Source organism: Schistocerca nitens, chromosome 3 (genome assembly GCF_023898315.1).
Source record: "Schistocerca nitens isolate TAMUIC-IGC-003100 chromosome 3, iqSchNite1.1, whole genome shotgun sequence".
Taxonomy (NCBI): domain Eukaryota; kingdom Metazoa; phylum Arthropoda; class Insecta; order Orthoptera; family Acrididae; genus Schistocerca; species Schistocerca nitens.
The window spans coordinates 154836151-154862962 of record NC_064616.1 but is presented as its reverse complement, the minus strand read 5'-3'; the positions used below and the strand labels follow the sequence as shown (position 1 = coordinate 154862962).

At 39.2% G+C, this 26812-nt stretch overlaps 1 non-coding gene across 1 annotated transcript; it reads left to right on the top strand.

Moving 5' to 3' along the window:
- The first annotated feature begins 12746 nt into the window (after window positions 1-12746).
- Window positions 12747-12821, top strand: Trnal-caa (transfer RNA leucine (anticodon CAA)). Its single transcript has one exon. It is a non-coding gene; the product is annotated as a tRNA-Leu (tRNA).
- The last annotated feature ends 13991 nt before the right edge of the window (window positions 12822-26812 follow it).

Here is a 26812-nt window from a genome sequence, read left to right as displayed (position 1 = left end):
ACAATGTCTAATGACTATTGAGGTCACTGATATGGAGTACCTGGCAGTAGGTGGCAGCACAATGCACCTAATATGAAAAACATATGTTTTTGGGGTTGTCCGTACACTTTTGATCACATAGTGTAGATGAAGTAATACTGGCGATGCCAAGCCTGAGACAATAGTAGCCACATGCATTGTTTTAAACAATGCATGATTAAATGAACGTACACTGCAATGATATTTGTTACTAAAATTGTAACTGCTGAAAAAGTGACTCGTAGTGAGAGTCATCGTCACTTAAAGGCTATTTATGGTAACAATGCTGTTGGCAAGTCTACTGTAAATTGATGTATAGTAAATTTGTACGGTTGTGAGCCTGGAAAAGCTATAATTCTTGATGAAACACACAGCTGACGTCCGATCACTGCCACATCAACAGTCTGATTGAAAATGAGTGGCGAATCAGTCAAAATAATATTGCAAGCCATGCTGGAATGTCTAAGGAATGAGTTGGCTTCATTACTGAACAATTAGGATACACTAAAATCTGTGCACGACGGGGTATCACACCATCTCGCAAACAGGAACAGTCATTGTTGATTGGAAAGCTGTGAGCAACTTTTGCAGCACTAATGTGATGGAGGAGATGACTTCCTTTTGAGTATTGTGATGGGGAATGGCTCATGGGCTCAAGAGAAAGAGAAAGAGAAAAAACAGGGCACTGAATTTCGACATCCATTTTCTCCTTGAGTTAAAAGGTTGAAAACACAACCATCTGCAAAAAAAGTCTTTCAACTGTCTTTTGGGGTGCTTGCCGAGTTTATGTGACTATATGGTATGAGGAATAATCGAAATTCTTCTCAGTACATTGAGAATTTAAAACACCCCCAGCATCGAGTTTATCATGTTAGAGGCTGCCTGGTGCCAATAATCTTGCAACAGGACAACACTCCTCCACACATGCTGTGTACAGCTGAGGCTCAGTAAAACCTGATTTTTGAGCCAGGTCCACACCCTCATTCTCGCACCCTGCAATTTTTAAATTTATTTATTTATGTATTCTCAAGAAAGACCTCAAGGGTAATCATTAAACAGTCTGCATATATACATTATAGATGTCTGAAACTTGAAAAGATCTCTGGAACTGTATAGTATCATTTGAGTAATCGGTACATCTCAGAGATTGAGGTGAAGGCGACTCTCAAGCCTTGGATCTGAAAGAAGTCCTTTTTTCCACTGACAAGTAAAAAAACTTGTTACATATCGGGAGAATTTGTTAGGCTTAACAGTGACTATCTTGAGAAATAAATACATGATTAAAAGGACTTTCCTAATGATTTTTGTGTAGTCTTCCTAATTGTTTTTGTTCATGTTCTACAAGCATTACTGTCCAGCATACCCTTGTATACTTAACAGAATTCACATGTAAAAAAAAGTGTTTTGCTATATAGATCAGACATTATTGTGGAAAGGCATTTCATGTAATTTGGCCATAGTGATTGTGATATTTCAGCATGTTAGCTGAACTACAAATTTTGCAACAAAGAGTGGAACCAAACTAATAAAATTTTAATTTTAAGTGTTAAAAAGCCTGTTTAAAGCAAAGCATGTTCACACATTTCAATTGTTAAAAGATATATATCAGTGGCAATAGCCATGGGATGCCTACTATTGTCTCAGATTTGGTAGGGTCAGTGTTACATCACCCATGTATGTGATGCAGTAAAAATGATGATTCTCTCTCTCTCTCTCTCTCTCTCTCTCTCTCTCTCTCTCTCTCTCTCTCTCTCTCTATATATATATATATATATATATATATATATATATATATATATATATATATATATATATATTGATTTAATTAACTGGTTTAGATCAATGCAGTGAAGAGATACTTGCTCCGTTTCAATATCACCAGAAATCATGAAGTTATGTATTAGAATCGTTGCCATAAAACCTGGTTATATTTTAATTTGGTGGGCTAAGTTGTGACACATGGAAAATCATTAGGAAAGTCCTTTTAATCATTTCTAAGTGTCAGGTACCTATACGCCACAAAAAAGAAATTTAATTACTCTTAATTGAAAATATGTATGGGTTTTACAACAATAGGGACCAAAAGTGAAACTCAATGACTGAGAAGGAAAGTGATGAATCAGTTAAGTGTTAATAATTATGTGGGATATCAACATCAAAAAGATAAGGACTTTGAATGTTTTTCTTTCCTCTTGTATGGTGGTGAAAGTCAGTGTTGTTGGCCATGTTACAAACATTTTGTTGAGGATTGTGAAGTGTCCTGTCAGTAGTTAAACCTGGCAAATCAGGATGAAGCAATTAACAGTGTTGTAGTTTCAAATAACAATATTGATTTTAGAGTAGTCACAGTGAGGCAGAGATAATTTTGAACAATAATGAGGAACTTAATCAAAGTGGTAATGAGAAAACGGTAGACGGAAATGCTAGAAGTGTCTGCTGTCCATTCTGAGGTTTCAACCATACAGAACTTTCAGGACTGAACGTTGGTATTTTTGAACAACTAGACATTAATGATTGAACAGTTAAGCAATTACAATATAGACTTCAGTGGTAGAATTGAAGCATCAAAAAGTGAACTGAATCAAGACTTGGGCAGTAAAATTGATGTTACAAATACTGAATTAAAAGAATAAAAGGAATGAAATCTTTCATATTAATAGTCTAGTTAATGAAATGAGGGAGTATCAGAACACACATTAATTGATGCACAAATAGATACGGTAGAAGGCAAAGACTTCAGTGTTAAAATGAATTTTGTGGAAGCAGTTCCGAAAAACCAGTAAAGTAGGAAAGCCGTATATTCATATCAGAAATCAGTCAAAATTATCAAAATCTTGAATAAAAAATTAATTACTGAGAAAGCAAAATTGAAAACCAGTTATTAGTAATTAATAATTAGGTAGCTGAGATAGAAAAAGCTGTAACTAGCAATGTGGATGCACATAACACCAACATCAGAAATGTTAGTAAGGAAAATAAATAAATAAATGAATTGGAAGAAAGTTGTGCTGTCAAGTTTCAATAGAAACTATATGGGGATGTGGGACAATGTATCTATTAAGTTTTCCAGAAGAAAAAAAAAAAAAAAAAAAAAAAATTCTGAAGATTAGATGGGTAGATCACATAACTAATGAGGAGGTATTAAATAGAATTGGGGAGAAGAGGAGTTTGTGGCACAACTTGACTAGAAGAAGAGATCGGTTGGTAGGACATGTTCTGAGGCATCAAGGGATCACCAATTTAGTACTGGAGGGAAGCGTGGAGGGTAAAAATCGTAGGCTCATCGAGCTCGAGGCGCAGGCGTCGGCTCGTAGTGGCGTTGGGGCAACTGTGGTGAGACCTATGCCTACTTCGGTGGCCTTGGAATCACATGGAACCCCTGATGTCGCTGCGTCTTCCGGCAGTGAGCATCTTACCGGTCAGCCATCACTCCAGGGTGAATGGCGGACAGTGGTGGGCTCGCGCGTGCCTGGCCGAAAGGCGAAGGTGGGATCTGGCCGCGTGGCAGCTGCCTTACCCCTTTCCAACAGGTACGGGGTGCTTCCTAGTGGTGATGACATCGTTTCCGAGCCACCACAGGATGCCTCGCCTGTTGGGCCAGTGGCCGATTCTCCGGCAAGGTCCCGACAGTCACAGAGGGCGGGCCTATTAGTTATAGGGAGCTCCAACGTTAGGCGGGTTATGGAGCCCCTCAGGAAAATAGCGGGTAGGTCGGGGAAGAATGCCAGTGTGCACTCGGTGTGCTTGCCGGGGGGTCTCGTCCGTAATGTGGAGGAGGCGCTTCCGGCAGCTATTGAACGCACTGGGTGTGACCGGCTGCAGATAGTAGCACATGTCGGAACGAATGACGCCTGCCGCTTGGGTTCTGAGGCCATCCTTGGTTCCTTCCGGCGGCTGGCTGATTTGGTGAAGACAACCAGCATCGCACGCGGAGTGCAAGCTGAGCTTAATATCTGCAGCATAGTGCCCAGAGTCGATCGCGGTCCTCTGGTTTGGAGCCGTGTGGAGGGTCTAAACCAGAGGCTCAGACGACTCTGCGACTATAATGGTTGCAAATTCATCGACCTCCGTTATTGGGTGGAGAACTGTAGGGCCCCCCTAGACAGGTCAGGCGTGCACTACACACCGGAAGCAGCTACTAGGGTAGCAGAGTACGTGTGGCGTGCACACGGGGGTTTTTTAGGTTAGAGGGACCCCCCCTTGGGCGAAACGATAAAATACCTGACGGCTTACCAGAGAGAACATCAGCATCGTTGATAAAGAACGTCCGTCCTCAGAGACCAAAAACAGGAAAAGTTAACGTAATATTGGTAAACTGCAGGAGTATCCAGGGCAAGGTTCCTGAATTAGTATCGCTTATTGAAGGAAATAGTGCGCATATAGTATTAGGAACGGAAAGTTGGTTAAAACCGGAAGTGAACAGTAACGAAATCCTAGACACAGAATGGAATATATACCGCAAGGATAGGATAAACGCCAATGGTGGAGGAGTATTTATAGCAGTAAAGAATTCAATAATATCCAGTGAAGTTATTAGCGAATGCGAATGTGAAATAATCTGGGTTAAGTTAAGTATCAAAGGTGGGTCAGATATGATAGTCGGATGCTTCTATAGACCACCTGCATCAGCAACCGTAGTAGTTGAGCGCCTCAGAGAGAACCTGCAGAACGTCGTGAAGAAGTTTCGTGATCATACTATTGTAATAGGGGGAGACTTCAATCTACCAGGTATAGAATGGGATAGTCACACAATCAGAACTGGAGCCAGGGACAGAGACTCTTGTGACATTATCCTGACTGCCTTGTCCGAGAATTACTTCGAGCAGATAGTTAGAGAACCAACTCGTGAAGCTAACGTTTTAGACCTCATAGCAACAAATAGACCGGAACTTTTCGACTCCGTGAATGTAGAAGAGGGTATCAGTGATCATAAGTCAGTGGTTGCATCAATGACTAAAAGTGTAATAAGAAATGCCAAGAAAGGAAGGAAAATATATTTGCTTAACAAGAGTGATAGGGCACAAATCGCAGAATATCTGAGTGACCACCATCAAACGTTCATTTCTGAGGAAGAGGATGTGGAACAAAAATGGAAAAAATTCAGAAACATCGTCCAGTACGCCTTAGATAAGTTCGTACCGACTAAGGTCCAAAGCGAGGGGAAAGATCCACCGTGGTATAACAATCATGTACGAAAGGTACTACGGAAACAAAGAAAGCTTCATCATAGGTTTAAGAGTAGTCGAATCATAGCTGATAAGGAAAAGCTGAACGAAGCGAAAAAGAGCGTAAAGAGAGCAATGAGAGAAGCATTCAACGAATTCGAACATAAAACATTGGCAAACAATCTAAACAAGAACCCTAAAAAGTTTTGGTCATATGTAAAATCGGTAAGCGGATCTAAATCCCCTATTCAGTCACTCGTTGACCACGATGGCACCGAAACAGAGGACGACCGAAGAAAGGCAGAAATACTGAATTCAGTGTTCCGAAACTGTTTCACTGCGGAAAATCGTAACACGGTCCCTGACTTCAGCTGTTGCACGGACGCCAAAATGGAAAATATTGAAATAAACGATATCGGAATTGAAAAACAACTGCTATCACTTAGTAGCGGAAAAGCATCCGGACCAGACGAGATACCCGTAAGATTCTACAGTGATTATGCTAAAGAACTTGCCCCCTTTCTATCAGCAATTTATCGTAGATCTCTGGAAGAACGTAAAGTACCTAGCGACTGGAAGAAAGCGCAGGTCGTTCCCATTTTCAAGAAGGGTCATAAATCAGATGCGAATAATTATAGGCCTATTTCGCTTACGTCAATCTGTTGTAGAATAATGGAACATGTTTTATGTTCTCGTATTATGACGTTCTTAGATAATACAAATCTCCTTCATCATAACCAACATGGATTCCGCAAACAGAGATCATGTGAAACCCAGCTCGCCCTATTTGTCCAAGAAATTCACAGTGCCGTAGACACTGGCGAGCAGATTGATGCCGTATTCCTGGACTTCAGGAAGGCATTTGATACGGTTCCGCACTTACGTTTAGTGAAAAAAATACGAGCTTACGGAATATCGGACCAGGTTTGTGATTGGATTCAGGATTTCCTAGAAGAAAGAACACAACATGTCATTCTTAACGGTTCAAAATCTGCAGATGTAGAGGTAATTTCGGGAGTACCGCAAGGAAGCGTGATAGGACCTTTATTGTTTACAATATACATAAATGACTTAGTTGACAACATCGGTAGCTCCGTGAGGCTATTTGCAGATGACACGGTTGTCTACAAGAAAGTAGCAACATCAGAAGACTCGTACGTACTCCAGGAAGACCTGCAGAGGATTAATGAATGGTGCGACAGCTGGCAGCTTTCCCTAAACGTAGATAAATGTAATATAATGCGCATACATAGGGGCAGAAATCCATTCCAGTACGATTATGCCATAGGTGGTAAATCATTGGAAGCGGTAACGACCGTAAAATACTTAGGAGTTACTATCCGGAGCGATCTGAAGTGGAATGATCACATAAAACAAATAGTGGGAAAAGCAGGCGCCAGGTTGAGATTCATAGGAAGAATTCTAAGAAAATGTGACTCATCGACGAAAGAAGTAGCTTACAAAACGCTTGTTCGTCCGATTCTTGAGTATTGCTCATCAGTATGGGACCCTTACCAGGTTGGATTAATAGAAGAGATAGACATGATCCAGCGAAAAGCAGCGCGATTCGTCATGGGGACATTTAGTCAGCGCGAGAGCGTTACGGAGATGCTGAACAAGCTCCAGTGGCGGACACTTCAAGAAAGGCGTTACGCAATACGGAGAGGTTTATTATCGAAATTACGAGAGAGCACATTCCGGGAAGAGATGGGCAACATATTACTACCGCCCACATATATCTCGCGTAATGATCACAACGAAAAGATCCGAGAAATTAGAGCAAATACGGAGACTTACAAGCAGTCGTTCTTCCCACGCACAATTCGTGAATGGAACAGGGAAGGGGGGATCAGATAGTGGTACAATAAGTACCCTCCGCCACGCACCGTAAGGTGGCTCGCGGAGTATAGATGTAGATGTAGATGTAGACGGAGACTAAGAGATGAGTACATTAAGCAGATTCAGAAGGATGTAGGCTGCAGTAGGTACTGGGAGATGAAGAAGCTTGCACAGGATAGAGTAGCATGGAGAGCTGCATCAAACCAGTCTCAGGACCGAAGACCACAACAACAACAACAACATGAATTATTTGCTTAAAATTAAGTTTGTAAAATAGTTTTTGGGTGGGGAAGTAATCTATCGGGCTAACCAGTGTGCTAATGTAAATATGATGCATAGTGATTTTGAAAAAAGCTTTTCAAATAGATTTTGGTCAGTAACACAAGAAGCTAGAATCAAAAGTGAATTCTTAAATGGAGCATCTATGTAGAAAGTAATGGTAGTATGATAGATTTCTGTGAAAAGCAACTGAGAAAATGCTAGTCCATTTCATGAGCTCACTCAAATAGATGCCTTAAAGAGATTACCAAGAAAAGTGCAGTGGGGTTTAGTGTACGGATCAGATGATCCTATTAAACAATTTTTTAAAATGTAGAGAAATTGGACAGGATGTAAGAGAGAAGTGATATAGTTTTTTATCAGAATGGACCTGCTGGGAACCAGCATGAGGAGAGGAACCAATACTACTGTAGTACACATATTTATGGAAGGAGAGAGGGAGTAAATGAAAAGAATAAATTAAAGAGGTTAGGGAAGAGAACCACAGTGAAATGATACAAATATAAATGAAAAGAGAACATATGAAAAAAGAAATAGACTATGGGAGGAGGATAATAGACCTTTTAATCATGGTAGACTTGAAAACAGAGGTAATAATCCAGTAAATTAAAGATCGTCCCAGTCAGTTTGTAATGACGATAAACAGAAGAAAACAGGCTAACTATTATAACAGGAATTTTCAAAGAGTGAAAAACTTTGAACCATACTGGCAACAAAACAATACTGGGAATAGATATGGAATGAATACATTAAGTTTTGATTGGATATTTAGGGAGGCTTACTGCACTGTTATACTGGCTGAAAAATGGCGGCTGGAAGTTCAACACTGACTACTGCAAATGATGTAACCGACAATTGCACAGTTACATTTCGCAGTTCTTTGCTTTCACTGTTCACAACCCTGCGTTATAACACAGTTACATGGCCAGTTCACTGTTGGTAAATGTTGATAAGCCTCATTAATATGTTGCACGCAAACATCAGCACACTGCTTCAATAGTTTGCTGCTGAACATCTATGAGCAGGAAAAACCTAACCACACAATTCACAGTTCTTGCAGAATAATATGGTACATGTGACACTATTTCTTAAATAACCTGAACAGATGCTGCCACTGTTTTAACACATGGCCTATTTGTGTTACACTAATTCCACTGTTAAGTTGATGCATTGTTGTTACTTGAAACAGTACATAATTTCCCTCCTAAAATCGGATGCAGACAGACTGTCTTGGGACCAAAAATCCATCATTTATATATCCTCAAATAATAGGCACTGAAACTGTACATTGTTTGATGTTTAAGTTACATAAATTACTATTAAAACATAACTCATTCAATTAACTGATGAAAAATTCCTTCTTTTTAACAGTTCCTTGTATCATAAAGGTCAGGCCAAATTATTTGGTTAAATAATGAAATTAACAGATACAATTACACAAACAATATTTTTGACAGACCTGGTAATTATTTTGGAATTCATTAAGGTCTGACTTCACTAATATGTTTTCAAATAGAGCCAAAAAAAGTCTTTAAGAATCCTATTAGTTCTTCTTCCAAATGTTTATAATTAGTCCACATTTATATTTGTTTATAAGCCAACAATAGAAACTAAGTTATAAAACAATTACCGATTTCACCCTATAACAAAGGTATTAACTAGCAATGAATGAAATAAATTAGGAAATTTTTTACATACACAAACCTTAAGCACAAAATTAAATCTGGTATTATATTCTGTAAGACTGAGGGCCAACCTCTCTCTTATATGGAAATGCAGATTATACTCACCCATGTTAATGGTAATTAGGCAAAAATGAATTTAAGGAGGCAGATGGCAAAACAAGAGAGGAAATAAGGAGATCCGAGATTGCTTTGTCACAAACTCTTTACAGTGTATCAAATAATGTAGTTTAAGTGAGAGAGACTTTGACTTTGGTTTATGCAAGTTAATGACTGAAGATGTGGCATATGTAGATGGAAAGTTTACTGTTTCTAGTGTTGTTGCTATGGCCTTGCCAGAGTGGTAACACTAGTTCCTGTCAGATCACCAAAGTTAAGTGCTGTTGGGCTGGGCTAGCATTTGGGTGGGTGACCATCCGGTCTGCCGAGCGCTGTTGGCAAGTGGGGTGCACTCAGCCCTTGTGAGGCAAACCAAGGATCTACTTGACTGAGAAGTAGCGGCTGTGGTCTTGTAAACTGACATACGGCCATGGAGAGCAGTGTGCTGACTACATACCCCTCCATGTCCGCATCCAGTGACGCCTGTGGGCTGAGGATGATACGGCGGCCGGTCAGTACTGTTGGGCCTTCCAAGGCCTGTTTGATTGAAGTTCAGTTGTTCGATTCCCAGCCGGGTTGGGGATTTTTGCTGCCCGGGGACTGGGTGTTATGTTGTCCTCATGATCATTTGTGAAAGTGCCTAGATTGGACTGTAAACAGATTGGGAATTTGTATGGGTGCTGATGACTGCACAGTTGAGCACCCCACAAACCAATCATCATCATCATCATCATCTTATCAGTGAGAAACAGGCAACAATTGCTAGTAATGAGGAAAGTGAAGATGATGTAGATGATGTTGAAGAGAAAATAGGAAGAGAGAGAGATTTGATCTGATGCAGACTGTGTTTTTTCCAACTAGGGTGCAGGGAACAGTAGCACAGCCATAGACAATATTTTTATTCATTCTTCATTACTAGATGGGCATTCTGTTAGTAAAAGCGTGAATGGCCTTTCAGACAATGCTGCACAAATTTTAACACTAAAAGGCTTTTGTACTCAAACCATTGTCATACTTAAGTACAAACTATGTAGGAAAGTTAATCCAACAGCAATAGAGAGTTTTTTAAACCTTGTCAAGGAACAAGAGTGGTTGGATGTTTATAGTGCCGATAACACTGATGATAAAAACAATACTTTCCTTAACACATTTCTTATGCTCTTTGTTTTCCATTATAACATTCTGAACGGGGTACTAGCAGTAATAGGCAGCGTCGGTGGCTGACTAGTGGGATAAGGATATCTTGTAGAACAAAGTGGGAATGATATCATTATGTTAGAAGTACTCACAACCAAACTACAGTAGCCCGTTACAAACAGTATTGTAAGGTGCTTAAAAATTTTATTAGGAAGGCAAAGATTATGTGGTATGCAAATAGAATAGCTAATTCACAGGATAAAATTAAAACCATATGGTCAGTTGTGAAGGAAGTGTCTGGTCAACAGCACAAGGTTGACGATATAAAGTCAGTTCGTAGTAAAAGTGTTTCTGTTACTGATAAATCAGAGATATGTACAGTATTTAACAATCATTTTCGGTGCATTGCTGATGAATTAAATAAAAATTTAGTTTCTACAGGAAATCATATAACTTTCTTGGCAAGTGCCATTCCGAGATTGATGTCTGAAATATTCCTCTGTGATACAGACAAGGGGGAGATTGAGTCAATAATTAAATCACTGAAGACTAAGGACTCTCATGGTTATGATGGAGTGTCTATCAGAATATTAAAGTACTGTGCTGCACATGTTAGCCCTGTATTTAGCCATATTTGTAATTTTTTCTCTAGGAATGGTCAGTTTCCTGAGTGATTAAAGTACTCAGTAGTAAAGCTGCTTTATAAAAAGGGAGAAAGGGATAATGTAGATAATTTTAGACTTATTTTTATGCCATCATTGTTTGCAAAAGTTATTGAAAAGGCTGCGTATGTAAGGATAATTGATCATTTTATATCACACGATTTGCTATCAAATGTACAGTTCGGCTTTAGAAGTCATTTAACAACTGAAAATGCTATATTCTCTTTCCTCTGTGAGGTTCTGGATGGGCTAAATTATTGTTTTGATCACAAAATATTGCTCCAGAAGTTGGACCATTACGGAATACGTGGAGTAGCTCACAGTTGGTTCACCTCTTACTTTAGCAACAGACAGTAAAATGTCATTATTCACAGTGTTCAGAATGGCTGTGATGTGGGGTCTGAGTGGGGTACAGTCAAGTGGGGGGGGGGGGGGGGATCAGTGTTGGGGTCACTCCTGTTCCTTATTTATATAAATGATACGCCCTCTAGTATTATGGGTAACTCTGAAATATTTCTGTTTGCTGATGACACTAGCTTGGTAGTGAAGGATGTTGTGTGCAACGTTGGCTTGGTTTCAAATAAACTTGTTCAAAGACTTAATACTGCCATTTTCACTATACGAACGGTATCAGAAGTGAGTGATTTTTCAACATGAAAATTAGTCTACTTTGCTTATTTTCATTCTCTTATATTGTATGGTATTATATTTTGGGGTAACTCTTCCCATTCTAAAAGGATATTTTTGGCTCAGGAATGGGCAGTTCGGGCAATAAGTGATGCAAGTTCACAAACCTCTTGTCGACCCCGGTTCACGAGTCTGGGTATTTTGACATTGGCCTTTCAATATATATATTCCTTACTGTAATTTCTTGTTAACAATATTAGCATATTCCCAAGAATAAGCAGCTTTCACTCAGTTAATAGTCGGCAGAAATAAAACCTGCATTTGGATTGGACTTCCTTAACTCTTGTGCAAAAAGGTGTACAGTATACTGATGCATCCATTTTCAATAAACTACCATTCGAATTCAAAAATCTTAGCAGTAATCCATGTGCTTTCAAATCGAAACTGAAGGGTTTCCTCATGGGTCACTCCTTCTATTCTGTCAAGGAGTTCCTTGAAAAATTAAGCTGATTCTTATTGTATAGTTGATTGCGTTTACTTAAACTTATGGACTGACTTTTTACAGGTTCATGAACATTTATTTTTATCTGTTATTGCTTTTATGTTGTAATTTCATGTACTGACACATTCCATGACCTTGGAGATTTGCTTCTCAATTTGGTCCTACAGAACTTGCAGTGTAAATAAATAAATTTATGTAAAGAATTGAATGGCATGATATATGTAGAAGTTAAAGACAAAGTATTAGAGGAAGGTAATTATGGAGACAGTATTGATTGTACTCAGGGAGGCCAGAACAGTGAATAATAACCACTTGGCTGCTCTTGTAAATAATTTATTTAACGACTGATTTCATAGCTTAGAAACCACATCATCAGGTTAGGTATGTTAAATTGTAAAATGCGTTCACTACAATTGTGGTCTATTATAGTTACAATCAGTAATGAGAAAAAGAGCAAATTACTTACAGGTTAAATCATGAAACTTCCTGGCAGATTAAAATTATGTGCCGGACCGAGACTCAAACTCGGGGCCTTTGTCTTTCTCGGGCAAGTGCTCTACCAACCGAGCTTGCAGAACTAGCACTCCTGAAAGAAAGGATATTGCCATGTCTCCGCAATATCCTTTCTTTCAGGAGTGCTAGTTCTGCAAGGTTCGCAGGGGAGCTTCTGAAAAGTTTGGAAGGTAGGAGACGAGGTACTGGCAGAAGTAAAGCTGTGAGGACGGGGTGCGAGTCGTGCTTGGGTAGCTCAGTTGGTAGAGCACTTGCCCGCAAAAGGCAAAGGTCCCGAGTTCGAGTCTCGGTCCGGCACACAGTTTTAATGTGCCAGGAAGTTTCATATCAGCGCACACTCCGCTGCAGAGTGAAAATCTCATTCAGGTTAAATCATAATGTTACACTTGCGACATGGACAAGATTGAATATTCCTTGTCTATGAATATAAAACTCAGTTAGCAAATTGTCAGGTAAGCGGAAAGCATGGATCCACAATTCCTCAAGCATGCCTAAGAATTCTGTAAAAACTATAATCACCATCAAGACATATCCACCCAACCTAATGTGAAATAAAACAGATAATGGGCTGGAACACAAAAATGAAAAACATGTACTATGAATCCAGAAAGGATTACAGTAAGCCAAACGTAACCAGTTAACCATTGGACCAAGGGGCACAATCCATCAGAAGTGGCTAGAAATGAATAAAAATGTAGGATGTATAGAGAAGAACCCACTTACTAATAAAAACGATAAGAGATGGGGTAATTTGTATGCTCATGAAAATGTCATACCATAACAACTGCAGACTGTGTTACATGGAGATGTGCTTGAGAGAGTGACCAGCTAAGAACTGAGAGAAGTGATGTCGGTGGTGGAAACCAGGGCCGCAAGTGTGCAGTGGGGCAATATGACCTATAGAAATATTCGCATTGCATGATCACAGACCAAAAAAATGTTAGGATCCTTTCTGAAGTAACATAAATGTAATAGAACAATTACGGATGACAAAGAACCATGTGCTGAAATTAATATAATTTGGCTTATGTCAATTAAGCACCTGATGGGAATAATACTGGCAAAAATCGCTGCTGAATATGAACGTATAAGGAGGTACATGAGAGTGAGGTTCTACTAGTTGATATCAGTAAAGCTGTGATGAATTGTTATGAGGTGAGAGGGAAATGGATAAATAACGAAGTTTAAAAGTAGTTTGGGATCATTATGGAAATGAAAGTAGTGGTAGTAGGAAAAAAGATACACTGAGAAAGGCACATGGAAGTGTGCGTCCAGCATTGATGAAGTGGAGGGAGGGAATTTTTCAGAGAACTTGGAAGAAACTGATTCACCTGTTAGTACCGTGCAACCAAGAATGGAAACACACATAAAGGCTGAAAATAAAGATGATAATGATGTAAAGGGTGGTCCATATACTCATATTCAAACTGGTAAGTTGGAAGGCAACTGTTTAATAGATACAGGGAGTCCAAACTGTGGTGTCTGAATAGTTACGGGATAGAATAAGGCACAGTCCAGATTTTGTTGACTTGCCATAATAGGAATTAAGATTAGAGGAGCTACCGTGAGGTATAGTAAAGTTGTGAACAAATAAATATTACTGTCATTTAAAATCAACAACATATCATTTATCCAGAGATGCTTTGTGATAGAGTGCATGCAGAATAATTTGGCCGGTAGTCAGTTGGGCACAGGTGGGGGAGAGCGGTAGTGGTGGGGGTTGCAGGCAGGCCATCAGCATGCTGTGGGGAAAGTCCCATTCTAAGCTGAAGCCTACATTCACATTTTGTGTAAATATTAAGTGGAGCACCTCCACACCCACACTTGCATAGTGACCATTCAGAAAGATCAGCTTTACTTACAAGGGAACTTCCCCATCGCATCCCCCTCAGATTTAGTTATAAGTTAGCACAGTGGATAGGCCTTGAAAAACTGAACACAGATCAATCGAGAAAACTGGAAGAAGTTGTGTGGAACTATGAAAAAAAATAAGCAAAATATACTAACTGAGTAGTCCATGTGCAACATAGGCAACATCAAGGACAATATGACCTCAGGAGCGCCGTGGTCCCGTGGTTAGCGTGAACAGCTGCTGAAAGACAGGTCCTAGGTTCAGGTCTTCCCTCGAGTGAAAATTTTACTTTTTTTATTTTCGCAAAGTTATGATCTGTCCGTTAGTTCATTGATGTCTCTGTCTACTGTAATAAGTTTAGTGTCTGTGTTTTGCAACCGCACCGCAAAACCGTGCGATTAGTAGACGAAAGGACATGCCTCTCCAATGCGAACCGAAAACATTTGATCGCAAGGTCATAGGTCAACCAATTCCTCCACAGGAAAACACGTCTGATATATTCTATACGACACTGGTAACGGCATGTGCGTGACATGACAGGAATATGTTGTCAACCCTCCTAACTTGTACACTTGGCGAATGGGTAAAAAGATTCTTCTACCTAGTCCGATTTAGGTTTTCTTGTTAATGTGATAATCACTCCCAAAATAGTGATGAAAACATAAGAGTTTGTCACATAAACTGCAACAAATGAATGCAACAGTTTCACAGTCGCACAGTTTTCCCTGTGCTCTGTCAAAACATATGTTTTTAACGTTTTCATACAACGTCCCCATACTACAGCGCAGTTACCTCGCATCGGACGGACGGACAAATAATAATTGTCTGAAAATAAAAATAATAAACTTTTCACATGAGGGAAGAATTGAACCGAGAGCCTCTCGTTCGGCAGGTGCTCACGCTAACCGTGGGACCACGGCGCTCCTGAGCTCACACTATCCTCGATGTTGACTATCTTGCACATGGACTACTCAGTTTGTATATTTTGATTATTTTTTTCATAGTTCCATGCAACTTCCTGTTTTCTCGATTGATCTGTGTTCAGTTTTTCAAGGCCTATCCATTGTGCCAACTTATAACTAAATCTGAGGGTGGTGCGATGGGGAGGTTCCCTTGTTAGTATCAAAAAAGAATTCTGCTGAAAATGCAACAAGAGTAGCCGCGCGGTCTAAGGCGCTGCAGTCATGGACTGTGCGACTGGTCTCGGCAGAGGTTCGAGTCCTCCCTCGGGCATGGGTGTGTGTGTTTGTCCTTAGGATAATTTAGGTTAAGTAGTGTGTAAGCATAGGGACTAGCAGTTAAGTCCCATAAGATTTCACACACATCTGAAAATTTTTTGCAACAAGAGCAGCAGGTTATCTTTCCTGGCTCATTAACCATTTTTAATTTTAAGAGAAGCATCATGAGTGGTGAATTTTGAGTAAAACCTACATTTATCGTGCTACCGTGTTAAAATTTGCCAAAACACAACAGAGTACACAATGTCACCTCACTAGCATGTTGTGGAGGAAAAGAAAGGTAAATAGCTCATGCAAAAGTACATCCTAAGTACAAAAATAATTGCATAATGTCTTTACTTATGGTCTTCCTAAACCCTCATTTCACCATGTATCGATGCCACTTAAAAATTAAATTCTTTAATCAAAAAAGTTTATTGTTGGTGGGATAACCCTGTAGGTAACAAAATTTTGCATAAGAAACATATGGCAAATTAATCTTCTCTTTGTGTACTATCATTTGCCAAAATCTTATTGTGATATCTCAAACAATTCATGAAATATGAAGAGTGATGTGAGTATTTCATTCTGGCTTTATCGCTGGCAGGTATGATCGCAAATGTGTGTGCGACACCACATCAGTTTTACTGAGACTGATGACAAATAGAGACATCCACCCAAGTCTAAAGAAAAATTCAGTATGTTAGCAAAATTTTTTATGCAGTAACATGTTATGTAATATGTACCAAACGCAAAATCATAGTGACCCCTATTTTTCATTGCAAACATTTTCAAATTTTGCATGGTGTCTTAACCAAATGCAGATATCACAATAACTATTACCATTAATGAATGATGGGCGCATTATCATGGGGCTGACATTGAAAGCTATACGTAATGCAAAAATCAATTTTTTTCACAAAATAGTTTCTGTAAAATCATTTGAGGAAGATTGCAGGGCATGTGCCACCATTCTGTCATCGCTGACAATGAAAATGGGCAAACAATGTCGGCCTCCCCTTACGAACTAAAAAATGAACTTGCAAAGCTCTTTGGGTGAAAAGTGGTCACTGTACATCAATCACTGTATCCTGCACAGACTCTACCTGATCAGAGTGAGGGAACTGTTTTGGGCATGGGTTGGACTGTAAAAGCTAAAGTAGGATTTTGTTGGACGACCAAAGAATTTAGATAGACTGAACCAAGAAGTGGTATTTCTTCTCAAACCAAGTTGATCACTGCAAGTGGGAATAGCAATAATCAAATCAAGGGGATAAAGTATTTAGACAATAGAGGATACATTGAAGAGGAAGCAGCAGTTTAAATGAGAGGGAAGATTTGAAATGTTATCATAATTTAGTCAAAACCAAAGTAGAGGGTGCTGAGAAACTTAACAAGAGTCTGGAGGAGTATTTAAGGAAATTTTTATGGGAATAATGTGATGTTTTTAATGAGGAACTGGGAAGAGTAAATAATGACCAGTGTAAACGTAAGCTAAGAGAACATGAACCATTTTTCATTAAACCTCATGGAATACCATTGTGTAGAAGAGAGGGCTGTAGAAAGAGAATTACAAAAGATGGAATATTGGGAACTTCTAGCGAGCAGTTGCAGTGAATTCAGTAACCCACTCATAGTATGCAAATGAGATGCAGGAATAGAGTATTAGAAACAAGACACTTGAATAAAATATTAGAGAGAGAAACTGACTATCCTGAAAATACAGATTGAAAGATGTAACATATATGACTAGTCATGTTTTCATCAGATATCTCTGGAACCCAGTTCTAGAAAGTACACTGCTTTTTTTGTGTAGTGGCAGATCTTATAAGTATTGTGTTGCAGCATTTGAGTTAAACATTTCTGTAGCTAAGTTTATGTGAAGTTTAGATTTTGTTTTGAGAAACGAATTACTTGCTACATTGATAGTATATGTAGATGGGTAGAGCACTTGGAATTATTGAGAGAACTAAGGAGAAGGTGAAGGAAAGGAGGTACGTCATAAAAGTAGGAAAAATGTAAATTTGATGGCTGTGAAACATTTGGAATTTCTTGGCCACAGCATTACAGAGGAAGGAATTTTGCGTGACAGTGATAAACAATTAGAGATAGCAAAATTTCCTGTCCATAAGTCAAAGAAACAGTTAAAATCATTTTTCTTGCTTTTTTTTTTGGGTTAGTTGGATTCTGTAGAAAATTCGTAAAAAATGAGGCTTTGAATGCATTTCATTTGAAGAATCTCCTAAGGAGAAATATAAAATGGGAATGGAGAAAGGAAAGCCAGCAAGCTTTTGATAAAATGTAGAGACAGTTATGTGATTGCAAAATTCTGCACAGTCCAGATTTGACACTACCATATTGCTTAATGACTTTCAGTAGCGATTATGGAGTAGGACCTCATTATTTCAAGAGAAAGTAGTGAATGGGAAGATAGAACATCATTCTATAGCATTTGCAAGCAGAACACAAAAAGAGAGAGAGAGAGAGAGAGAGAGAGAGAGAGATAAGAATTACACTGTTACATAAAAATATAGTATGTTCTGATCACAGGTTCAGTTCCCAGCTGGGTTGAGGATTTTCTCTGCCCAGGGCCTGGGTGTTTGTGTTGTCCTCATCATCATTTGGGAAGCTCCAAGGCTGAAAATGGAAAGATTTAGAACTTGTACAGGTGCTGATGACAATGATGTTGAGCACCCCACAAACCAAAATCATCATCATCATCATCATAGTAAGCTTACAAGACTGACACTTTTTTTTGGAATGGTTTGATTATTCAATAAAATACATAAAAGGAAAAGAAAATATAATTGTGGATTAACTGTCTAGGTTAACAGTGGGGAGGGTAGGGGTAGGGGTTGGATGTGTAGAGATTACGAATCAGGGTGAAAAAGATTTTAGGATCATGTACATGAAGGGACTTAAGTATGAAAAGGAAATTAGGAAGATTTGTAATGATATAAGATGAAAACAAAACGATGATGACTGCTGGAAGCTTGTGAAGAATCGTACGGGAAAGAAAGGTAATGAAAAAGTGGAGAAATATTATAAGGGAGTGTTATTTAGGAGAAACAGTCCAGATAGTGATAGGTGGAAGTTGTGTTGGCCAGAACAGTGTGTAGATAGTCTTATTAAGTATGTACATGAAAGTTATAGCTGCTGTGGAGCACTGAAGTGTGCCCACAAGATTTAAGAATATTTACATATTTATAACTTAACCAGGAGAGCTATAACCATTTTAGTTGCTTGTGACAGACATCAAACATTTAAAAGTCAGCAACCAAATTAGCAGAGGACACATGATGTACATTATTCCAAAGAAGCAGATGGAACTGGTAGAATCTGATTTGATTTGTTTGTACAGTTACTAAAAGTAAAAGGGGAGGGGGGGGGGCCTCAGTCAAATCTTTGTTACGGTAGACCCATCTCCAAATTTCATAAGTTATATCCTATAAAGAAAGCCACCACTGATGACACACTACAAAAAATTAAAAAGGGGTCCTTTTTGTGGTTGTTGTTATTGTTGTTGTTGTCTTCAGTCCTGAGACTGGTTTGATGCAGCTCTCCATGCTACTCTATCCTGTGCAAGCTTCTTCATCTCCCAGTACTTACTGCAACCTACATCCTTCTGAATCTGCTTAGTGTATTCATCTCTTGGTCTCCCTCTACAATTTTTACCCTCCACGCTGCCCTCCAATGCTAAATTTGTGATCCCTGGATGCCTCAGAACATGTCCTACCAACCGATCCCTTCTTCTAGTCAAGTTGTGCCACAAACTCCTCTTCTCACCAATTCAATTCAATACCTCCTCATTAGTTACATGATCTACCCATCTAATCTTCAGCATTTTTCTGTAGCACCACATTTTGAAAGCTTCTATTCTCTTCTTGTCCAAACTATTTATCGTCCATGTTTCACTTCCATACATGGCTACACTCCATACAAATACTTTCAGAAACGACTCCCTGACACTTAAATCAATACTCGACTTTAACAAATTTCTCTTCTTCAGAAATGCTTTCCTTGCCATTGCCAGGCTACATTTTATATCCTCTCTACTTCGACCATCATCAGTTATTTTGCTCCCCAAATAGCAAAACTCCTTTACTACTTTAAGTGTCTCATTTCCTAATCTAATTCCCTCAGCATCACCCGACTTTAATTCGACTACATTACAATATCCTCATTTTGCTTTTGTTGATGTTCATCTTATATCCTCCTTTCAAGACACTGTCCATTCCATTCAACTGCTCTTCCAAGTCCTTTGCCGTCTCTGACACAATTACAATGTCATCGGCAAACCTCAAAGTTTTTATTTCTTCTCCATGAATTTTAATACCTACTCTGAATTTTTCTTTTGTTTCCTTTACTGCTTGCTCATTATACAGATTGAATAACATCGGGGACAGGCTGCAACCCTGTCTCACTCCCTTCCCAACCGCTGCTTCCCTTTCATGCCCCACGACTCTTATAACTGCCATCTGGTTTCTGTACAAATTGTAAATAGCCTTTCGCTCCCTGTATTTTACCCCTGCCACCTTTAGAATTTGAAAGAGAGTATTCCAGTCAACATTGTCAAAAGCTCTCTTTAAGTCTACAAATGCTGGAAATGTAGGTTTGCCTTTCCTTAATCTATTTTCTAAGATAAGTCGCAGGGTCAGTATTGCCTCACGTGTTCCAACGTTTCTGCGGAATCCAAACTGATCTTCCCCGTGGTCGGCCTCCACCAGTTTTTCCATTCGTGTGTAAAGAATTCGCATTAGTATTTTACAGCTGTGACTTATTAAACTGATAGTTCGGTAATTTTCACATCTTTCAACACCTGCTTTCTTTGGGATTGGAATTATTATATTCTTCTTGAAGTCTGAGAGTATTTCACCTGTCTCATACATCTTGCTCACCAGATGGTAGAGTTTTGTCAGTACTGGCTCTCCCAAGGCCGTCAGTAGTTCCAACGGAATGTTGTCTACTCCCGGGGCTTCGACTCAGGTCTTTCAGTGCTCTGTCAAACTCTTCACGCAGTATCGTATCTCCCATTTCATCTTCATCTACATCTTCTTCCATTTCCATAATATTGTCCTCAAGTACATCCCCCTTGTATAGATGCTCTATATACTCCTTCCACCTTTCTGCTTTCCCTTCTTTGCTTAGAACTGGGTTTCCATCTGAGCTCTTGATATTCATACACGTGGCTCTCTTTTCTCCAAAGGTCTCTTTAATTTTCCTGTATGCAGTATCTATCTTACCCCTAGTGAGATAAGCCTCTACATCCTTACATTTGTCCTCTAGCCATCCCTGCTTAGCCATTTTGCACTTCCTGTCGATCTCATTTTTGAGACGTTTGTATTTCTTTTTGCCTGGTTCATTTACTGCATTTTTATATTTTCTCCTTTCATCAATTAAATTCAATATTTCTTCTGTTACCCAAGGATTTCTAATAGCCCTCGTCTTTTTACCTACTTGATCCTCTGCTGCCTTCACTAATTCATCCCTCAGAGCTACCCATTCTTCTTCTACTGTATTTCTTTCCCCCATTCCTGTCAATTGTTCCCTTATGCTCTCCCTGAAACTCTGTACAACCTCTGGTTTAGTCAGTTTATCCAGGTCCCATCTCCTTAAATTCCCACCTTTTTGCAGTTTCTTAAGTTTTAATCTACAGTTCATAACCAATAGATTGTGGTCAGAGTCCACATCTGCCCCTGGAAATGTCTTACAATTTAAAACTTGGTTCCTAAATCTCTGTCTTACCATTATATAATCTATCTGATACCTTCTAGTATCTCCAGGATTCTTCCATGTATATAACCTTCTTTTGTGATTCTTGAACCAAGTGTTAGCTATGATTAAGTTATGCTCTGTGCAAAATTCTACCAGACGGCTTCCTCTTTCATTTCTCTCCCCCAATCCATATTCACCCACTATGTTTCCTTCTCTCCCTTTCCTACTCTCGAATTCCAGTCACCCATGACTATTAAATTTTCGTCTCCCTTCACTACCTGAATAATTTCTTTTATCTCATCATACACTTCATCAGTTTTTTCATCATCTGCAGAGCAAGTTGGCATATAAACTTGTACTACTGTAGTAGGCATAGGCTTCGTGTCTATCTTGACCACAAAAATGCGTTCACTATGCTGTTGTTAGTAGCTTACCCGCACTCCTATTTTTTTTATTCATTATTAAACCTACTCCTGCATTACCGCTGTTTGATTTTGTATTTAAAACCCTGTATTCACCTGACCAAAAGTCTTGTTCCTCCTGCCACCGAACTTCACTAATTCCCACTATATGTAACTTTAACCTATCCATTTCCCTTTTTAAATTTTCTAACCTACCTGCCCGATTAAGGGATCTGACATTCCACCCTCCGATCCGTAGAATGCCAGTTATCTTTCTCCTGATAACGACATCCTCCTGTGTAGTCCCCGCCCGGAGATCCAAATGGGGGGCTATTTTACCTCTGGAATATTTTACCCAAGAGGACGCCATCGTCATTTAACCATACAGTAAAGCTGCATGCCCTCGGGAAAAATTATGGCTGTAGTTTCCCCTTGCTTTCAGCCGTTTGCAGTACCAGCACAGCAAGGCCGTTTTGGTTAGTGTTCAAGGCCAGATCAGTCAATCATCCAGACTGTTGCCCCTGCAACTACTGAAAAGGCTGCTGCCCCTCTTCAGGAACCACACGTTTGTCTGGCCTCTCAACAGATACCCCTCCGTTGTGCTTGCACCTACGGTACGGCCATCTGTATCGCTGAGGCACGCAAGCCTCCCCACCAACGGCAAGGTCCATGGTTCATGGGGGTAGGCTTTTTGTGGTAGGGATCCCAAAAGCTATTCTGTCTCATAATGGAGTTCAGTTTACTTCTAAATAGTGGAGAAGGTTTATAGAGAAAGCACATTAATACTGGTGTACAATCCATCAAGTAACCCTCCTGAAAGATATATGAAAGAGATGGGTACACAATGTAGGTGTTATTGCATTGAAGATCACTTATGTTGGATTGAAAATACAAGTAGTTTTGAGGATATAGTAAGACATACTACACAACATTCAACCACTGGATTTACACCATATGAGATAATGTATGACAAGAAACCTGCTAATTTAATAAATGAAATGATATAATTCTATGCATAGGAGAGTAAAAGTAAGAAAATTTATGGTAGGACATTTGGTTCTTGTGAAAACCAATGAAAAATCTGGAGCAGTTAGGAGAGAAATTAAGAAATTTTTTGACACTAATAGTGGATCATTTGAAATAATAGAGATTCCTCATCCAAGCACTTATAGGCTAATTTATCCTATGTCAAGAAAGTTATTCAGGTTTAGAAATGTTGTACAGCTGAAGTCATACAAATATATAATCAAACTGGTTAGCAATTTCTTCTTACTACAATATACAAATGAGTATAAGGAATTTTATATGTTCTAGTAAAAGTTAATGCAAGATGCAGAGGTATGCATCATCTTTGTGAATCAGGTGTGTGGCATACACTGATTCACTAGCCATGTGATTCTTACTTCAAAAAATTTTGATTTCCAGAGTCGCATTATTCTTTATTCTACCCTCCAGTATATACATTTCATACTATCTTCACACTGTCATGATACTCTACATCATGCTGAGGTTAGTTTGTTATGTAAAGACAGTGAGTAGGAAAAGAGATGATATATGTTGATTTATATTATCATGATGTATGAAACTTACACTTTGCAATATATCAGTCACTTAATTCACTGAAATATCTGTACAGTTAATTTAAGACTCAAGTATAGACACATATATTTGAAATGAGAAAAGAATTGCATTGTAAACAAATAATTGTCATAATGAAGTAGGGAAAGATATTAGCATTGCTTCAGAACAAATATATACCTATCAATGCGAAAAATTAAGAACTATATATGCTCCATGTAACACCATTCAGGCAGTGTTTCTAATTGAAAGTTGTATACAGTGATCTCGGACAACTTGCAAACATGCCTGTGTACAGAGCAATTGCAACCTATTATGGTACTTATACTTTGATAAGCTATACAATACTTACAATGATTATCAGAACACGTATTTGTGAGTTACTATTCCACTGTGGTATTATGATGGATGAGACAAGATCATCATGTCACCTTGGTGTGGGCTTACTTCCCATCTCTTACAGGCTCTACAATGTTAGCCCATTGCTTCATGATATTCTGCTTATACTGTTGCCATATGTCATGTTTATGAATGGAATGACTATACTTCAAACTGATATTATGCTCTATGAATGAGATTTCATACTGAATCCATTGAGATGTCAAGCCATAAGCATTATGAAAAGTTTGTAAGTGGCTATGAATCTCATTTGGGCATACACCATTCAAGAAAAGGAAATATGTGAATATACCAAACAACTTGAGATCAGAATATTTCTTATCACTGTGTCAGATACTCAAATTCAAAACTACATTCTAGTCAATCCTAGATGATGTTGAATTTGTATACTTTGAAAAGTTTGTTGAATACATATATGGATAATTGTTATTTATACTGAAATATTTCACACATACACATTATCCTACACTGATCAACCAGAACATTATGAGCACCTACCTAATAGCCGGTATGTCTAATGTGGCACAGATAACAGTGGTGACACTTCATGGCATGGAAGCAGTGAGGCCTTATTAATCACTGGAGGTAGTTGGTACCACACCTGCACACGCATCACCCAATTCCTGTAAATTCTGGGTAGGAGGCAATGAACTCTGATGCAGCGTTCAGTCACATCCCAGATGTGTCTGATGGGGTTCAGATCTGACGAATTGTGGGTGGGGGGGCATCACATCAATTGGAACTCGCCACTGCATTCCTCGAACCACTCCATCACATTCCTGGCCTTGTGACATGGCGCATTATCTTGTTGAAAATGCCACTGCTGTCAGGAGACAGGAGCATCGTGAAGCGGTGTACATGGTCTGCAACCAGTGTTCAATACTCTTTGGTTGTCATGGTAACATGCACGAGCTCCATTGGACTCATGGATGCCCAAGTGGATGTTCCCCACAGCATAATGGAGCCACTGCCAGCCTGTCTCTGTCCTGCAGTACAGGTTAAGGAGCTGTTTCCCTGGAAGACAATGGATTCGTGTCCTCTCATTTGCATGATGAAGAAGGTATCTGGACTCATCAGACCATGCAACACTCTGACACTGTGCCAATGTCCAGTGTCATGTCCCCATTTCATTTGTAGTTGGCAACAATGTCGTGGTGTTAGTTATACCACTGATACACTGAGAAAATCTTTCAATGTTTACACAAACCTGTGTAACTATATGAACATAGATTATGATATTTGTTGACTGAATTGGTGAAGTCCAGAATATGGATCCATTTAAGATGAAATATAGTTAATATGTCATGATAACTAATCAATACCTGAAAGTACATAAAAACCACAGTAACCAAATGTTTAAACTCATGCTTACTAAATTCACATGTAGCAAGGATAGTAATTTTGAGAGTTTGAAGAATACATGTGAGAATGAAACTGTTTACACTTTATCAAGACAAACAACTCATACTTGTTCTGGTCACAAAATAAAGATGCAGATATCATGTTATAATTTGGCCATAATGATCATGGTATTTCAACATGTTAACTGATTTACAAGTTTTGTAACAAATAATAGAATGAAATTCTCTAATCTGTTTCGGAAAAGTAACTGTAAACTTAAAAAAAAACCTGTTTTTAACCATGCATGTTCTAACATTTCAGTTATTAAAACACATAGAAGGTCCAGTAACAGTAGCCATGGTATGGCTACTATTGTCTCTGATGTAGTAGTGTCAATGTTACGTCAACTCTGTGGCACTGTGGTGGCGTAAGGTGTCGCCAGTTCACCAGTCAGCAAAGAGGTAGCAACAAGATCGACAGGAGGCACTGTATCAAGTGTGTCCATCAGGAGAGAAGTCAAGGACAGACTCACAAGCCAATGCCCTCTCAACTGCAAGTATTTAGATCGCCGCTGTGGACCAGAGGTCTCAGTCTCAGTCACAGTCTGTAGCTCAGACTTAGTCTCTAGCTCAGACTCAGTCTCAGTCACTAGTTCAGCTGCTCAGTCACTGGTGCACTAGCTTGCATTCCAAGTCGATGTCTGTCATTCATCGTATAGTGGGACTTGTACTTCACCAGCAGTGAGGTTAATTTGGAATATTAGTGAAGAGCTTGTACCACAACACATGGACTCTCAAAGTTAAGTAGCTTCCTGTTTCCGCAAATAAAAACACTGTTAATACATGTGTGCAGTTGTGTTGTAGAAAGAGGATGCTGACCACCTCTCTCTTGATTCCTGGTACAAGACTCAATAGTGGCAATAAAAGTTAATCAACTTGGCCAATGATTTTGCTTGCTTCTCTTGTGTTTTAGCTTGCAGGGGTTCCTATTGCTATTTGCTCAGTTGTTGTTGAGTTCTTGCATGCATTCCAGGAGGGGAGCCACAGAACTAATAAAATTTCTCTTTTTAGAGGCTTTTCTTGCTTTTTTGCTATAACGTATTTGTATAAACCATGGTTACCCCACCCCCTTCACCACTGGCCCCACACCTCAGCTGCATATGGCCATTATGAGGGATCTAACACAAGGTTTTCAATATCAGAACCAACAAAATGCTGCGTTACTGATGACAGTACAACAACTACTGCCTATACAAGCTGTGTCGGCCGCACAACAGATCAAGCAACCAGCCCAACAGGTGCCGCCAACCAGTATACCACCATTCTGGCTGCTTAATGACACCGAAGAGGAAAGACTCAAATACCTGACACGGACCCAAGCACATTGTCAAGTTCACCGTGTTGGAGGCACTGTAAAGTTAAATACTTCCTTTCGATTGCAGGGTTCCCAGTGTTCAGGTTAATACAAAAACTATTGCCAACCGTGTCTCCTAACGAACTCCACTATGACCAAGTAATCACTGCATTAACTCAATATTATGACCAGCAAGTCTAAGTAGCTGCAGCCAGATATCAGTTCTTTCACTTGAGAAAAAACCGGAACAGACGTACCGCCAGTGGTACACAGAATTCATGGGCATGACTAGGAAGTGTAAATTTAAGTGAAGTTGTGGCAACTTTTACAGTGACTTGATGGTTATGGATGCAATAACATTAAATGTCCCAGATAGTAGAATATGGGAACAGATCCTAAAGTACTCTGATCCATCACTTCCTCAAGTATTGCA